The sequence below is a fragment of the Myotis nattereri genome (assembly GCF_964212035.1).
Source record: "Myotis nattereri genome assembly, chromosome: 4".
Classification (NCBI taxonomy): domain Eukaryota; kingdom Metazoa; phylum Chordata; class Mammalia; order Chiroptera; family Vespertilionidae; genus Myotis; species Myotis nattereri.
The window spans coordinates 20,931,429-20,945,654 of NC_138079.1; the positions used below are offsets into that span (position 1 = coordinate 20,931,429).

Here is a 14,226-nt window from a genome sequence, read left to right on the forward strand (position 1 = left end):
TTTATATGGAGAGCATCATACACATTTCAAGAGAGTATAGAAATATAATGACTTTGGTGAAAACAAAGCACATTTATTCTTTTAAAAAAAATCAGGTTATAGCCCTAACCGGTTTGGCTCAGTGGATAGAGCATCGGCCTGTGGACTGAAGGGTCCCAGGTTCGATTCCAGTCAGGGGCATGTACCTTGGTTGCAGGCACATCCCCAGTGGGGAGTGTGCAGGAGGCAGCTGATCGATGATGTTTCTAACTCTCTATCCCTCTCCCTTCCTCTCTGTAAAAAATCAATAAAATATATTTTTTAAAAAATCAGGTTACATTTTTGTGAGAAGTTCCATTGATAATAAAGAGTTAAGCAAAAGTTATATCAAAACATTTATTTTAAAACTATCTGGTTATTGTAGTGGATCAATGTTAACAATACATTAAGGATGATGCATTCCCAGAAATCTACAACTTTAATGTGACTGATGTGATTTTTTTTTTTTTTTTTTTTTTTACAATGTTTGCCTCTTGCGTGGATTGGATTGAGTAGTGACAAAGAAGGTATGGCTAAGGCAAAAATGGCCTCATGTGCTTTAGATACCCTTACACAAGACAACACAAATAGATCTTAAAAGGGCTCAAGGTCTCCCACTAAAATGCCAAGTGAGGTGAGGTTGCTGTTTGTAGGGCAGGCAGGAAGAAAAGGACAGAGGTGACTCTGAGCGGATATTGTTATCTCAGAAAACAGGCACTCCTTGTTGACTGTCTGAAATTTTCTCGTTTTTATGCATAAAAAATGTCTGCAATTTTGGGTTTTGAACTTATTGGAGGTGAAAGCAGGAAATGTTATATCAGTGCTCTGTGAACCTAATCTAAATGCTTTAGAAAAAAAAAAAAAGAGAAGACACCTTTTTAAATAAATGTTTATGTATAGGACATTTTTTCTATATGCATATTTCAGGTTATTATAATTATGGCAAAATAAAAATTTCTCCATGAACTCATTGGTCTGAATAAAGTGTCAAAAAAAAACACACACAGGTTTTCCTATGTTAACTTTCATTTCTCAAATATGTGTTTATAATGCTATTCATTTGATTCTTTTTTCAAAATATTCATAACGGGGACCATATACACAGCCCAGTGCTTCACCAGTGTCACCATGGCTCAGTGTATACCTAACAAGGATGACAGCACCTTTCTTGCTACTTGATTTTTAGCTCTAGTCTATTCCAGACATAACTGTTCAATAGAATATGGTTAGCAAAGTGACTTTTCTGAAACCCTATCCAGATAATGTTTTAGTTTAATCAAAAGCAGAGTTTTCAAATACAGACCTGATATTTGGAGGACAACTGTGTGCATAAAATTACTTATGATTGGCATAAATGCTTTTTATTTCTCTGCTTAAACCGTGTTACTTTGTTTCATTGTTTTACAAGCACTTCTAACGTGCAACAGTATTAGAATGGAATCTGCATAGTAAAAATAAGAATATATTGTGGCTAATGCTCTTGCAACCCCAAGGGCTAGACCAGAGGTAGGTGGGTTTACATTGTGATTTGTACTAATTGCTTACTATGCAGCACTATTACTGATCATAACACTTAAGAAAAAGGGCTCACTTTGCTGCTGAATCAGCATCCTCGGAGCTAATGCAGCTCCTGTGCTGCAGCCTAGCGGAGAGATGTGGCATAAAAATGACATATTCCAGGACGCGGTGTTATCACTTGCTGCAAAGTAGGTTAAGAAACAGAGGAAATAAGTCATATGTTCAGAAATCCCACAGACACTATATACTCTGCCCCAGTTACTTGTTTATATGGAAACTTAAATGAAGATCGAGAAATGCCCCTAGCCTCTGAACAGGGATCACATATTTTAGATTGAACCTTTTCAGTTGCAAATATTCTTTTTCAACAACAACAAAAAAATCATACCTCCTTCAGATGACACTAACTTTCTTAATAATGTGCCAGAAATGTATATCTCTGCAGACAGAAAATCATTGTTCTATTCTTTTTTCTTTCTTTTTTAAAGAAATCTTAATGTAGGAAAAGATTTTTTCACTGAAATATTAAATTGAATGCCTATACGTTATTGTCCTTATCAATACACAGCTAATTTTTATGAACATCTAAGGATATCACCTGAAGCATTGATTGGGTGCCAGAGAATTTAACCACAGACCTCACATATACACATATGCATGTGAATGTCATACAGATTATATGCTGCTTTGCTATTTTCCTGGGTTCTTGCCCCCCCCCCCCCCAACACATCTAAGTGTATGGAATTTGACTCTTTCATTGGCGTCAGAGAAAGCATATGCATTCACCAGGGAAGTCAATTTGTTAGCAGAAAGTAGTTGAAATCAAAGAATTATCTGATTTAATGAAAGCAGACATCGACTCATACTTTAAAAAACCCAGCCAGAAATAAATAAATAAAAGCAAATGAAAGAAGCATGTCTTTATGTTTTTATCATCCAGATAGATTTGTATTTGATGCGTTCCTAAACCACAGAGACACTCTGCTTATATTTGTGCAACGCTCCAACCCCTTCACCCTCCCCACACCAATAAGCCACTATTTCCTTCTACATTACACACTGAATACATATGTGCCTCAATACTACATTGCAGAGAAGGGGAGCAAGGCAGATGATCTGCGTAACTTAGCCTTTACCTCTTTCTCTGTGACACAACCTTTTCCTTCATCACTTGAACTAAAAATGAACCAGGAGCTGTTGTCAATGACATAATGTTTTCACGAAAGTTCTACTAATTAAAAATCCTCACCATACCAGCCCTAAAAAATGAACACACTCTTGCCAAGTGTTATTCACCACAGAGACGCTCTTGTAGCTACATTTTAAGGAAGGAGAGAGGGGGATGGTGTAGAGGGGGAAAAAAAGTCTACTAACATATGCATTGAAGTATAACAGTCATTGGCATCGGAGGGACAGATTATTTTTAATATAGGCCCTTGAAGAAAAAAAGAAAGGGACAAAAAATAATGCAGCTCCAAACAGCTGAGAGTAATGGATGTGCAGTTTGGGATAACAGAAGCTTTTACTGGAATGAAGAGCCACAATTAAAGGAAATAGATCTGTTTTTTTGGAAGCCAAAGATGAAAGGTCAGTGTTTAAAGGATGCTTGTCTTTGACTGCACCTGTAGACCCCCCTTTTTTGATGCTAAGGAGACGATAGGTTTTCATTGCAGGGGCATAAAACCACTTTCAGACTGGTGCTTTTGCCCATACTTACAGTGCTATCAATAGTTACTTGTTGGGAACATACATTTGGACTTGCAATGTGCTGCATTAATTTAACACCACATAAAATATGGATTTTATTGCAGCAGAGACAATAAATGCTGCAACTGCTGACTACATGCCTTTAATCTCCCCTCTTCATCTCGCCCCCCTCATACTTCTGGCTCAGACATAAAAATGTGAATATGCGAATGATGCCCATTCCATTTCTGATAAATGCCAATCTATTTTATTTATGTAGATGCTTAGTGGCCATTGACTGTTTCAAGGAATCTGTCTTCTGCCTGTCATTTCTCTTTATATGAAACGCACAATGAACTATGATTATGAATAAGTGCAGAGTGAATCCATTCATATGGAATGTAAAGTCATGTTAGAAGATGCTAGAGTTCACAGCAACGATGTTAGCTCTTCAACTGATTTTCAAAATAAAGACCAAGTATGATGAGCATGCCAAATTTCACTCCAGAATATATTTTTAGCACTGGTTCAGAGTGAATAAAGTCACAAACCCTAATATCATGACCCACCGTTGAGCAGAATATATAATGCGTCCAGTTTCACATTACCTCTACAGATATTCAGAGCAGTAGTTTCCAGAATCCAATATAGGTATACTGTCCATATTAATTTATGTATATGCTAAAGATGATCATTTGAAAATAATTACCTGATGCAACTTGAAAACAAACATTTGCCCCCAGGGAAAGGAAATGAAAGACCTTAAGGGAGTTTAAAAAAAAAAAAAATAGAAGAGAGATGAAGTCTTCCTACCTTTTTCATCAGCTTCTGGATAACGGAAGTTGGTTCCAGCCAAAATAACCCTGGAGAAATGGTCCCTCTGTCCCCTTTTTGCCTGTTTTCGGCCGTTATTTCCTATCCCTGACGCTACTTCAATCTAACTCAAGCTTTCTCTCAGCATCACTTTTAACTCTGGCCGGCTGGGAAGCGAGGACAACGGGGTGGGGAGGGGGCGAGCTGGCGCTGATTGGCTTTCATTCAGGGCTCCTGATTAAGGAAGGGAAAATGGGAAGGGGTGGGGGAAGCCCTTCCTCCGCGGAGAGGGGAGAGGTTCTGCTGCGGGAGCTGCGGCGCTCGCCGGCTCGCAGGGGAGGCAGGAGCCCGGGAAGTGCTGGCTTTTGCGAGCACAAGGCGATTTGCAAGTGAATGCGAGGGGAGGGCGCATCCGAGTGGAGGGCTCGGGTGAAAGGCGTCCCCTCCCCCGCGGGGCAGAAAGCCTCTCTGTTCCAGGCGAAGGTAATCAGCCCATCTAATCCGGCTGTGCCCGTCACGCAGTCTCAGGAACCGGACTGCTTCTTGCGATTCTTTTTTAAATAGATGCTTCTTCTTCTTCTGACACATATATTCCTGCACCAACCTAACGCCAGGCGACGGAGATACAAGTACTCACGGGGCGCCAAGCCAAATTGCAAGCAGCCCTCAGACGCTACCAAAGTGATTTTTGTGTCGCTTTAACATTTGTATGTCTGCTTTCAGTGAACTTTCCTTTCTTGATGCTCCAAATGCCTTATTTTTGTTGTCGCTTATTGTCATACGAGAACATGCTACCTTGATTCTGGAAGCCCTGTGAGCCGGTCTTGTCTGCTTTGCATTTTTATATTGCATAGATAAAATAGTTTATTCATAATTTGAATATGCAATTAATGCTATTGACATATTTAGACTTTCAACTTGACACAATCACCCTCTTTTTTTTTCTTTTAAATTTTTTTTCTAAAAAAATTGAGTGTCATGCCCAAATGCGTGTGTGCTTCTATTTACTTATCAGCCATCTAACTGTCCATCTCTATTTCTCTATCTCTACATCAAGTGGGAACCAACCAAAACCTTACCAAAGGATGTCAGTATAGCTCCACGAAATAATACATACCTTTATATTTTTCTGGCTACATGTAGATACCCTTTTTAAGTAAATAAATTATATAAACATGTCACAAAAACATATAATTTTAAAGCTGGGCCATGAATTATGAAGATGATCTTGTTCAGCTATAACTTAAAAAAATAGATAGAATCAAATAACTTGCTTAAACAATGGAGCTAGTGACAGAGTTAAAACTATAATGACATAACATATATTTATAATTACAATTTAGTACTGTTCCTGAGATGCATACTACCCCCTAGTTACATATTTGATTATTTTAACATCAGTAGGCCCCTTAGACAGTCAGCATAATGGGAAAGGGAAGAATCTCAATACTTAGAGAGTGAGAACTCATTTAGATAATCCAAGAGAGACCACCCTTACATCTGCTTTCTAGGAAGAGGAGCAAAATGCAGAAGGAAATAATACTCGCTTCCACTGAAACCTGCTAAGATTTCATTGGCTGGAAATGAGACAGTTGGCCACAAATTGTTGAAAGTGAGGCTTGGAAATGTAGGACTTAGTCTGGAAATCTATTTGCCAAGCTAAACTCATTGGTACTGTTAGAGAAGGAGATGACAGAATTGGATACAAAGAGCGGCAGTGCTGTCATAGCTATAGTATATTTTAAGTCTTTTTAGAGAAAAAAACACACAAAACAAAAACGTGTTCTTATCTAAAATTAAAATTTTGTCATTATTTTAGAGAATGGTGTCCATGCAAATAATTTTGATAATATGTTAAAACTTTGAAGTATGAAACAATGGTATTGCCAGTTATTGCATTTTCTGTTTTGATCACATAATATAATTATTAAATGGTAAAATATATATGTTTTCATGTATTCCAAAGTTCAAGAGCTGTACATATAGATATAAGGAGAGAGAGAGAGAAAGGATGTACATGTGTGCTTTAAAACATCCCATTTTCCTTAATGTGCTCCTTGTAAAAGAGACTCATCTGTTTTCTTACTGAATATAATCTTTAGTAACAAAAATTAAAATAAAGAACAAACAGAACATTGGCTAAAAATTAAAACCTCATGATGAGTTTTGTTTAATTAAAAAATATCATTTTTCAATTTCTTCCTCATTTTACTCTATAAATGGGCAAACTTGGGATTCTGCAAAGTTCTCTGTTTCTTTCGGGTTTTCTCTGGAAATTTCATGTTGTCTTGTGAATTAGATAAAGCTTCCCCGTTGTCACCAATGTTAGGAAATCATCACCATGAAAAGTCAGAAAAAGGGACTGTATGCTCTGTAGGCCTGGGATGGGTGGGTTGAGTGCCTCACAAAAGTTTCTCTCAGTGTAAGGCGAGGCTATGTGTACATTATATGCCAATAAAATGGATGAAAACTTGAAAAATTTCTAGACTTTTGAAAGGAAATGTGACATTACACAGAAAATGCCTTACTATAATCATAAAACCCTCAAGAAACCAAAGAGCATTCTATCAGTATTAACAATGGGGCCCTCTAAAGGATGATGCCCTTCATTGATAATGTAAAAGACCCAATTTGGTGAAAACCAATTAAATAAAACAACCTTCCATTCCAGTGGAATTATATGCCTAAAAACAGCATGCTGTTGCTAAACAGCACACATCAAGCCTTAAGGTGTCACTTGCTAAATCTCTATATACTTGTTTTTTAAAACAATAGCTTCCTAGCCACCCTTTCCTGGGTTTTTTAATATTAGAGGCCCTATCAATTTCCACTATAATAACAAGGTAAACCCAGTTCTTGCTCTATGGTTATAGAAGGAGAGTAGAGGAAATCTACAATGCTTCACTCTCCACAAATACATTGGTAGAAAAATAATTTGACACAGTTTGTTCAATGCAACGTTTGTTCTAATCTTCCTCCAGTCTGCCTTTCTGGACTGTAGAGACTAGAAAATTAAAAATTACATTCCCCAGGCAGTGAGTGTTCAGGGTGGGGGTGGGAGGGATTCATATTCCATTTTTTTAAAAATACATATTTTTATTGATTTCAGAGAGGAAGGGAGAGAGAGAGAGAGAGAGAGAGAGAGAGAGAGAGAGAGATCAATGATGAGAGAGAATCATTGATCAGATGCTTCCTGCACACCCCCATTGGAGATGGAGCCTGCAACCCAGGTATGTGCCCCCACCAGGAATTGAACTGGAACCTCCTGGGTCGACACTCAACCACTGAGCTACACAGCCAGGCCATATTCCAATTTTTATGATGTTCTCATCATTCTTGAATTAGAAACTGGATAAAATAAGGAGGAAGGTAGGTGGAACACACTGACTTGGCCACCATAGCTGAGGAAGCCTGGCTTGCACACAACTTTACCTGGGGCAGTGTGGGCAGCTGTTTGGACCACAGCTTTGGATGTGTGTGTGATTCAGAGGGCTGAAGTGCTGATATTCACCCAGTCAGAGTTAATGAGCGCATAAAGGGGTAAAGGTCAGGGCTGCTTTTCTTAACTTTCTCTGATCAAATCTGAATCAAACTGCTTGATTTTTTTCCCTACAATTTTTAATGTAAAAAAAAGTTTGGTCACATATGAAAAGATTTACAAGTAAATTGAATCCTATCTTCTTAGTGAGGCAGAAAAAAAATAGATTGAATAATTCTCATGTTGATTGAAAAGTAAATTCTCACTCAATCTGACTGCTTCCATCCATATCTGAGTAAGGTTAGTGGCCTATTTTAAATTTTGAAACACTGGTGAAGTGAAAATCATCAAGAATGAATTTTCCATTGTCTGGTGGTTATTTAAGTTTATGCCTGAGAAAGTGAAAGAAAGAAAAATCTTTCAAATATAAATATGGTGGAAAACATTAAATCATGAGTCTAATGTGTTTGCAGTTGTATTTAATGGATGAAAATATAATATTTTGTTTTTATTTTTTAAGTTGTTAATGCAGAAATTAGGTCTAAGTGATAAAAGCCTAATTTTAATTAATATCATCACCAAAAGCCATTCTAAGAATTCTTAGAATCTTTTAAAGAAAAGGCAATAATTTGAAATAAATTAAATACGTTTCAAAAACTAGACAAATCATCATTATTATTCTACTTCTCTCTTATAATATCATTTCATTCTTCCTCCTACTTTCCTTCCTTTATTATTTGTCAACAACTGTTAATTTTATGGTATTTTATCCTACTTGTAAACTATCAAATTAGCTTCTTAGCTTTGTGAATACTGTCAGAATATATATGCCATTTCTAAGCCAGAGACAAAGGCACTGGGCACAGTGTGGTATGACCATCATTTGTGCCCCTCCCCCTCTATTTCATCTGGGCAATGCCTGAGACGGGCTCAAGTGGTTCCTGCACTTGCAGTAGGCTTGCAGCAGAGCTGAGGGACACCAAGCTTAGGGAACCCTGCTTGTTATAAGATGAACTGTGAACAAAACTGCCTGAACTCTACTCCAGAGGGAGACATTATCTTTATTTTATTGTACAGTACGTACATCCTTCTACTCTGGTGAGGACAATAACTCATATTCCAAAGATGTCCCTATACAAACGTCCTTGAAAAGATAGTTTAAGGAAAAGGGAGGTTCGTGCGGAAATGTGAGAGACATATGGATAATTGTCATCCATGATTATTATTTATTGATCCAATGAAATATGTCAGCTGGAAAACTTATCTAAACCCAGCACATGGTCACCCTTAGGAAAAGTCTGCAAATGACTAACTGTTCTACCCATGTGACAAAGACTTTCTTATTGATCCAACTTTACTCAAACTCCCTTGAACTCTTTTTTTTTTTTTTTTCAATCTTCACCCAAGGATATGTTTTGCATTGATTTTCAGAGAGAGAGTAGAAGAGAGAGAGAAAGACAGAGAGAAATATTGATGTGAGAGAAACACATGGATTGGTTGCCTCCTGCACACGCCTTGACCAGGGCTGGGCCGAGGAGGAGCCTGCAACCAAGGTACATGCTCTTGACTGGAATCAAACCCAGGACCCTTCAGTTGACTGGCCGACGCTCTATCCACTGAGTCAAACCAGCTAGAACACCTGAACTGTTTTTCAACTAGGCCTGACTTTTGGACTTCCATATTTGTCCCCGAATTGTCCAATTTTAGCAAGAACCTTGCTAAATCAGTTTAATCAGAATCCCAACTTTCAATATCTGATCACCCTCAATTTTTGACCAGGTTTCTGTGCCCCGAGATGTCCTAGGTGATGTCTGATCATCCTGTCCCACCTTCAGCCAGAATTGTGTTAGGTCAGTTTAACCAGAATCCCCTCTTACTCCTGATGCTTCTTCTTAATAATGTTTCTTTTTTTTGCTTTTTTTAAAAAAAGGGGTGGCATTGGTTAATAAAATTACAGTTTTCATGTATACAATTCTATAGCACATCATCTGTATATTGTGTGTTCATCACCCCAAGTCAAATCTCCTTCCATCACCATTTATAACCCCTTTACCTTCTTCTACCTCCCAAGACCCCTTTTCCTCCAGGAATCACTATACTGTTGTCTGTGTCAATGAGTTGTGGGGTTTTTCTGTTTGTGTTTTTTATTTGTTTGTTTGTGTTTTGCTTAATTCCTTCACCTTTTTTCACCCAGCTCCCAACTACTGATTCCCACCCTGTTCCTTGGCTATAAATTCCCACTTGACCAATCTCTCTTCCCCATTATAAAATGCCATTGCAGGGGTTCCTACACCAGCAGAGTGAACCTTTTGAATAAAGTCTTCTTTACCAAGTGCTTTAGCAGATGTTATTTAGGGGTTTTTTTGTTTGTTTTTCTTTAATGTCTGGAACAGTTCTCAAATTGCAGTCTATGAACAAACAACATTAGCATCACTGAGGGCCTTGTTATAAATGCAGATTCCCAGGTCCTGTTTTAGACCTGCAGAATCAGAAACTATGGGAGCGGTCAGCAGTCTGTGTTTTCAAATGTCTGAAGGTGATTCTGAGAGCTACAATTTGAGAATCACTGGCCTACAGTTGCTTTATAGCAATTTAGAAAAGAAAGAAACCCCAGCTTAAAGCTCATGGTTTACAAATGAGAGATTTGTTTATGCAATCACTTATTATTTTTAGCAGATATAGATTATAAGCAGAATCACTGCAAAACATTATGCTATTTACACGATTGTGGGAGAGAGTCCTAACCGTGGTCCTGGCTAAATAAGGATTTAACCATCTAATGAGAGAGACAGTAATGAAGACAAGTGATACACAAAAGTAAATGAAGGGGAAGAAAGAAGGGAAGTTTGCCAAGTGTGTGATGAATGTAGAAGGAGTTACTCTGGAGGTTTCAAAATAGAGAATTACAACTCTGATGAATGTCAGCTTCGCTTTTTCATTTCAGCAGTCACCCTGCTGGGGGAAGGGAAGTGGAAATGCTGGCCATGACGCTCCATTCCAGCAGCATGCTGATTACACAAAGCTCCACTAGAGAACAGACCAGGAGGGAGTTCTGAACTCCTTTCTTATAATCTCCATTGATGATGGTTCTTTACCTTGCTTACAAATGTCTGTCTTTACCCTAGACCTCCCTGTGTAATTCCTTCGGTGACATTACAGAAGAGAATCAGGAAGAAGACAGGGAAGGAAAGGGGAAAGGAAGAGGAGAAGTTTTATCGAATCAGATTCCAAAGCTAAAGGAAAACAAAGATGTTTTTGTTTTGTTTTTCCTTAATGACAGGCTTGCTTTATGGGTGTGCATCCTGTGTAGTAACATGGGACCCGGTGCTTAGAAATGGCCCATTCTCAGTTTAATGCCCTTTTGAATTGTTAAATGATTTTTGAGCAAGGAGCTCCACACTTCATTTTGCGTTGGGGCACATGACTTGGTAGCTGATCTGCTTAGTAACTGGCTGATAATGCTGATTCAGTATGATGTCACCCATGGACTAGAAAGGTCCTATCATAGGTGAATGTTTGGACAATAATCAATGTTGACATTTAGCAGACAAAGGCATCAATAAATGTATTTGTCATTCATAAACAAGGACAATAAAGTGTACTTGACTTATGTTAAGCTGGGCTTGACACTGTAACGTTTGATCTGTAGTCTCAAGGCACTGGCATAAGGCCTCAATGAACTTATTAGGTATAATTTCATTCATTCATATATTCAGTTATTTATTCTCCAGCTACTTATTGAGCTGCTAATGTACCATACATTTTGCTTTGCACTGGGGATGTGATGGTAATCAATAGCTCATTCAGTTCTTAACTGCCCAGAGCTCACTCTCTAATAGGAGAAAAGAATAATTATTGAATGTTACAAATGATTGTATTCACCATGATAAGTTCTCTGAAGAAAGGAACTTGATTCTGTTGTAGTTATATAAGGGTCTTGACCTAACAACTAGGAGAGGGGCAAGTAGGAACAGGGTTTGGAAGGGCGTCAGAGAAATTTCCTAGATGAGGTAAGGCTTGAGGTGAAATTAGGAAAAAATGATTAAATGCCCTTTACTCCAGTGACTTTTACAGGAAATCATTTTGTGTGTTGTCAGGTGACTTAAATCATGCCCTCCTAGCACCTAATTGGCCAAGCATTTCCATTATTTCTGATATCTGTACTACCACAATAGACCCCTAATATATCAGACATATTGTACATTTATGTATAAATGTATTTTGTTGTACTAAGAACATATTGCTCATGTTCTAGGTCATTGAAATAAAGCAAAACATACTTTGACCACCACAAAATATCAAAGATTACAGCTATCTAGTTCCTGTGAATGTATTTTAATTCTTTTCCTTGCCAGTTTTTTTCTTAAACTTCTCAGCACTAGTAAAACGGCAACTATTATTGAATTACTTGTTAATTTTTTGTTATCAGACCATATTTTAGGAAAATCCTGGGGGGAAAATTTGGAGTAATGAATTCCTTAATATAGTAAGCTATGCCATTGATATATATATATATATATATATATATATATATATATATACACACACACACACACACATACACACCAAGGTCTCTGTATCAAAATACCATTTGGTTTAAAAGTCAACAAGATTTATCAAGTACTTAGAATTTTTAAACATAATTTGATTCAGTAGTCATTTAAACCAAGAATCAAAATAAATGCACTCTGATTAGAAGAGTCTTATTTTTAGATAAAGATTTATATTTCATGAATTTCATTGTTTAATTGATATAGTAACTATTCAACTATATACAAGATCTCAAGCTAAGTATAGTTGCTTAACATTTTTGCATTTCTTATCCTAACTCAACTAAAAGTCTTTGCCAAAAATACACAATCAAAAGCAAATTTAAGTAATTTGTTTAGATAATTAGCAGTTCAATTACTGTCTAGTTTAATATATTAAATGTATATTTAAGAAGCAAAATAAATAAAATCATGAGAATGATCATTTGTGGAATTCTAAGTTGGTTTCTATAAATATGGCTTCAGAAGTAGAAATTTTTTAAGTGTATCCATTATCAACTTTATTTTTAGCATTACCTAGTGTAGTAAAATAATATTTCCCTAACAAAAGAAGTGATCAATATTTAAGAAAACATTATTTAACAAAATAAATAAACTAAATGTAAAATTCCAAACAGTGGGAAAGATTTAAGATGCAGAATTATCAGTGACTGTCAATGTTATCTCATAGCAAATAACATTATAATAATACTAAAACTTTTAAATGTGTTTATATAGACACGATATTTAGAGTATCTTATTCATCCAAGTATGTTTAAACTTTTTTATTACTTTTTAAGAAAGAATTCCCTTTTCTATCTTAAGCCTGAGTTTGCCTTCTCTCTTACATATCCCTTTGTAAATCTTCCAGACCTATTTGACATTTTTTAATAAGTTCATTCTCACTCCAATATGAATCAGTCTAGAATTCAGTGGTTCTCAACCTGTGGGTCGCGACCCCTTTGGGGGTCGAACAACCCTTTCACAGGGTGGCCTAAGACCATCGGAAAACACATATATAATTACATATTGTTTTTGTGATTAATCACTATGCTTTAATTATGTTCAATTTGTAACAATGAAATTGGGGGTCACCACAACATGAGGAACTGTATTAAAGGGTTGCAGCATTAGGAAGGTTGAGAACCACTGGTCTAGATGTTTTCAGCTCCTTATATCTTGCACTGAGGTTTGGAGAAACTAGTATCAAGGAGAGAAGGTCTGAATTGAGGAAGACATGCAGGGGCCTACAAGAAATGGGCACAAAACTGACTTTGAATCAAAGTCACAGGATAGAGAGGTCTCCAACATTGGCCACATCACTGGAGACTTCTGGTCCGGGTTTGGGACAGGTAGTTGTCACCACAACAATGAACCCTTTCCTACCGTAAAACCGAGATGGAGGATAAAGTGGACTAGGTTAAAATATGACTTTATAATTCACTGTTTAACATTTTTCATGAAGTTCTATATTCATTCTGGTGTCTTTGTCTCTCTGATTAGCCTAATATCAATAATTTTCATATATTTTTTAATGGAGAAAATTATACATGAATAGAAGTCATTGAAAACCACATACAGATCAGAAAATATAAAATTTTTAAATTAACAATATTGATGAAGTTATGTGAACCCATATGCATTGTGTGGATGCATTTAAATTAAGCACAGTATACAGTCATAGATAAATGGCTATGAATATCATAAAGAGAGGTATATTAATTACTATAAATTTGAAAATCTTTATCATGATATTATTATCTTTTATTCTTTGTATTCTTATTAGCTTGCAGTCCATAGTGCAGGTATGATTGTGCCCATTACTGAAGCCAATATAAATAAATAATTTTTTATTTACATGCAATCCCTCAAAAATATAATGTTGTTTATATGCAATCCCTCAATAATAAAATAATCAAATTAAATAAAAATAGTCAGGATAAATTTATGACCAATGGCAAAAGAAATGAATTCAGATGATAATTTTTTAATGAGTGTTAATGCTTTCCAATTAGAAGACCTTGATGTACAATGCTCTTGCTGTGAAATATTTGGACTTTATTTTTTCCAGTGACCCCTACCACCCACCCATATGTACTTCAGAATCCTTGAAGGGTGATCTAGTTTAATAGCCAATATGCTGTTGTGTATTTTGGTTTGTTGGGTTTTTTTGTTTGTTTGTTT

At 36.6% G+C, this 14,226-nt stretch overlaps 1 protein-coding gene across 1 annotated transcript in view; it reads right to left on the reverse strand.

Annotated features, from left to right (window-relative positions):
* The window catches only part of CDH10 (cadherin 10), a 135,569-nt gene extending 131,203 nt beyond the window's left edge, over positions 1 to 4,366 (reverse strand). Inside the window, exon 1 of the mRNA XM_081089973.1 lies at positions 4,036 to 4,366. The gene's annotated coding sequence lies outside the window, so the exon portion shown is untranslated. The remainder of the gene's footprint in view (positions 1 to 4,035) is intronic.
* Between the last annotated feature and the right edge of the window lie 9,860 nt (positions 4,367 to 14,226).